This window comes from Marmota flaviventris, chromosome 17 (assembly GCF_047511675.1).
Source record: "Marmota flaviventris isolate mMarFla1 chromosome 17, mMarFla1.hap1, whole genome shotgun sequence".
NCBI classification, from domain to species: domain Eukaryota; kingdom Metazoa; phylum Chordata; class Mammalia; order Rodentia; family Sciuridae; genus Marmota; species Marmota flaviventris.
In genome coordinates, this window is record NC_092514.1 from 52451415 (window position 1) to 52456050 (window position 4636).

Genomic DNA, 4636 nt, shown 5'->3' on the forward strand with positions numbered 1-4636 from the left:
AAACACCCAGAGCCCAAAACCCTCACGATTAGCAGCGGTGGAGGCAGCAACTACCATCAGTGCTCATTTTCGAAACACTTTCATTCTATTATCGGTTTCACTTGACTGATCATAAAGCCTTGGACATCTTGCGGCGACCACCTAAGAAAACAACCTTCTTTGGACCGGGTTTCCTCAGAGTAAGATCCGAGGGGTTGGGGAGTCCTGAGATCTTGGAGCCCAGCCTTCGCCACCAGCGCCGCCTCTTTTGTGAGAAACGTCTTGCGCCCACTTGTGGAAGAATGTAGTATGTCCCATCCTGGGCCTGGGGCCCGAACTGACTGAGGATTTGCACCAATGGTTTGATCAAATCGTGAGCCCGCATTTACCAAGCGTCTTATATATGCTAGGCTTTGTGTTGAAATCAGGAAACACAGGATCATGACATAGCCTTTCCCCTCAATCATTTCATTTCTCAGTTTGGGAGATGGCTGCACAAGAAATGAATCAATAATAGGATGTGATTGTAGCCTGGCTTCACAATGGAAGGCATTCCTTTAATGGATAATAATCTGTGTGCCAGGCACTGTTTGCTGCATTACCTCATTTAATTCTCAAGACAGCTCTATTGTACTATTATTATCCCCCATTTGATAGATAGGAAAATAGAGTCTCGGGGATCATTCTGAACTACAGATCTGACCTTGTTGCTTTCCTGCTCACAGCCTTTCAGTGACTCTCTACTTCTTACTGGACTCTTTTCAGTTGTCCCATGATGTGCTTTGGTTTCACTCCCAGCCTCCTCTTCCACATGTTCCAGCTCAACTCCCAGCCCCACCTGTGTGCTGCCTTGAACTGGCTTCTAATCTCCAAGTCATTGCAAACTCCATCTTTTCTGTCTGGATCAATTTTCTCAACTTCATCTATCCATTCTTCATATCTCATCTGCTTAGTCATTCCTTCCTCCAGGAAGCTTCCCTGACATTCCCAGCCTGGGTTAAGAGCTTCCTCCAAGGGCTCCTTAGATCTCATAATCTTAGCAAGAGCTTACCACACTGAGTGGTAATTTTTTCTGATTCATCTGTCTTTCCTACCGGACTCTGAGCTCCAGGAGGACAGACACATGTTTATCTTGGTATCTTATTCTCCAACTTGGGGCGCGGTGCCTGGCATGTGGTTGAGGATGGAGTGAAAACGGAAGTGCGGTCAGCAGGGAGACATGCCCAGAGATATCGGAGAGCACTACCAGATGTCACTGGGCCAGCAATTAGGAGGCAATTGAGGCCCTGGGTAATCGTGGCTGCAAGTGCCCTGTAATGTATGGGATATTATGCATAAAAACCCAAGCCCTGTGCCTAGCAATAAATGGTATCTATTACTATTACTACTGTCAAAATAACAAGGACAAGCCCATGACTCTGAGCCTAGGTGTAAGAGAAGGAGAGAGTTCCCATGACCCTCACCTTAGAGCTCAACTTCCACACAGTGGGCTCCTTCTGCAGAGCTCGCGGCAGGGTGCAACCCAGTCATGCTAGGTGAGGTGATGCTGAGCTCCCCAAAGCTCCCAATCCTCAAACATCCCACATCCCATGCAATATGGGTTGGTAGGGGGCTCTCAGGCTGACAGAAACTTCATCTCGACACAGGTTTTCCCAGCAGCAGTTTTACACCAGCAATTAAAGGGTCCAGCCTACAATTGAGTTGCTTCCCTCCTATTCAAGCTCATTGGTCAGAATGAGTCACATGGCCTCACCCAACAAGGGGGGACCTGGAAGTGCAATCCCATCTGCTACACAAAAAGGAAAGAATCACCTTGATGGTTCTTTTAGAGATGCAAGAGCCAAGACCTTCTCTGGCATGCAGTTTGGAGGTGCTGCAGCTCCCGGCTCCCAGGAGCTCAGGAAGCTTGGCACTGTGGAGCATGTTTTTGTAGTGGCCGAGGTGGCATCTCTACCACCTGTGTTTCTTGCCTAGAAGTGTAGCTGCCCTGGTCCTGCAACTGTCTTATTCTCAGGAGTGGCTTAGTAGGAAAAGTGTCTATTCCCAAGCCTATGCGCGCACATGTGTGCGTGTGTGGGGGGGGGGCGGGTGTTGGACTGGGCATGTGCAACTAGTCAGAGAGGTGTATAAACTCTCCTTTGACTCAAGCAGGAAGTGGCTGTAAGCACAGGACTGATCTGGGCTCAGTTTTGCTCAACATGAGCTGGGATTTGACACCCCCACCATGGTGTTATTCCCAAACAAGTGAATCCCAGATTCTGGAAAATGAAGGTCTTTGATCACTGGGTTCTAAGAACTTGGCTTCTCAGGGGTGGGGCTGGGATTTTCCTGGGGGAACTGAACATTCCACTATCAATCATCCTGAAACAGGGGAAATCCCAGCATAGAAAATGAAGGGCTGAGGTACAGGAAGGGTGTTGGACCCTGCTGGAAAGAGGGGCGGGCAGAGAGCTGCCACAAGGTCAAGGCTGAGAGATACCAGGTAGACATCAGGAGGAACTTCCAGAATAGCTTGGGCCTGAGGGCTCTGAGTGGCTCAGTCTGGCATCTGCCCCTAGGTTTCTTCAGACAGTTATTTCCAGTTGTTACTGAAATCTTCTAAAGGGTCAGAGCTTTAGATAAAATTCTCTCCTTTTCTCTCTTATTTATTCGTTTGTTTGTTTGATTGGTTTTTGGTGCCAGGGATGGAACCTAGGGGGCCTGATGCTAGGCAAGGGCTCTATCACTGGGCTACATCCCCAGCTTAGCCTTGGGGAAAATGAACAGTATTAATATGCAACTTGGAGTCAAGAAATCAAGGGGACACAGCCTTGTGGAGGGGACAACCTCAGTACAGAGGAGGAAGTGCTTCAGGAAACACGGGATGCAAGGGGGGAGCTTCATCCAAATGGTGGGCCACCTAAGCTTTGGTACCAAACACTTCCGGGGAGCTTGCAAAAGACGAGAGCTCCAGGGCCTCCTGCTCAGAGGCTGGGGGATGGATACTATGACCTGCTCACCTTTGCAGCCTTGGGTAACTGGTTCACCGTGATTGCATCAGGGTGCCCAGGGGTGGTGGTGGTGAAACAGAGGCAGAAAAGCAGGCTCTTATGTGAACTCAGTCACTGGCTGAGGGATCTGTCTCTCTACCCATGTACCATCTTTGTTCTGTGACAGCCAGGACTACCTGTTCCTAAACTCAGTAGCTTGTGCCTCTTCCCACCCCTGCACCCCTCCCTGCCTTTCCAGGCCAGCTCACGAGACTGGTCTGTGTCCCACTGGGTCTGCTCAGGGCTCTTCCCTCATCCTCACCTCTCAATCTCATTTGTGTGTCTATGACCAGCCTTTAGGCAGGGGCAGCCCTGAGAGCAGGGGCTGGCATCTCCTCCACAGATCTTTACCCTCAAACCTCTGAGAGCCCAGCTCCCAGCTCTGTCTACCTGGGGCCAGCTGGGTGGTGATGTCGTCATTTGTTTGGGCTGACCTGGGGAGGATGGAGGCAGGTGCCACACGTACAAACTGGGAGAAGTTTATTGGTTGCAGTGAGAAGCCTGTGTACAAAGAAGGCACGAGGCGGGCAGGAGCTCCCTGCTACAGTACCGTGGAGGGGGTGGGAAGGGGCCAGGAGAGGTCCTGGGAACAAGCCTTGGCTTCCTCTGTAGCCCATTGGGGAGGGGGCAGAGCCACGTTGGCTCTGGAAGCTGGGGACAGTCAAGGACTCCACCTCTAAGCCCCCAGTTCATGGGCGGGGGGCACCAGAGTGGAGCCTGGCCTGGGGTGGGATCAGGGACAGGCTCCTTCCCTGCCCTACATTCAAGCGTCGCTCCCTCTGTGGTCTTTCCAGGCCTTTCTGAGGCTGGGGTGGTAGCAGGGGATCAGGATTGGTATCTCCTCTGCGTCCTGCCGTCTGCCTGGCTCAGGACTGGTCTCCTGCTCTCTAGAGACTTCCATCAAGCTCCAGGGCAGGCCCAGAGCCTCTGGTCCAGGATGTCCTGCTGTCTGTCTCTGTTCCTTTGGGCTGTCTGCCCTGCTAGTTCCAGGGAGAGATACTTCAAAGAGGTCCATGAAAGAAAGCCACCCTGGGACCTTCTTTCTAGTTTGTTTGCTCCTGGATCACAGCATGCTGGACGCCCCTGGACAGCCTTTAATGGAACCCCAACTCTGTGGCTGGGCCCAGCTGGCTGCTTCCCATCAGTAGTTTACTCTCAACAGCAAAATCGGTCCAGTGACTATGGCTCAAGATGGATCCAGTGTGAAAGGGGTAGGCATCACCACACTGAGGCCCCTTGGCTAGGTTCTGGCGTAGGCAGAGACTGGGACGGGGTGCGTCCATGTACCACACATGGTGCACGAGCCCAGGGCACGAGCCCAGGGCACAAGCGGCAGGCTCCACGTGTCTAGGGCACAGGGCTGCCATGTGCTCAGCATTGCAAGGTCCCGCTGGGAGGTGTCCGCAGCCAGAAGCACATGCCTCCGCCCAAAGATGAGTGTGTGCCTTGATCTGCTGGTGCCAGCCAAAGGCAATGGCCCCTGTGGACTGTCAAAGGCATAATTTATGATAAATAGGAAGAAAGGGGACACCAGGGGAGGAGGGAGTGGGGTCAGGAAGGATGTCAGTAGTATCGGTCTCGAGTCTGCCAGCTGGTCACCCAGTGCTTCTTGGTGGGCAGAGTGCTCC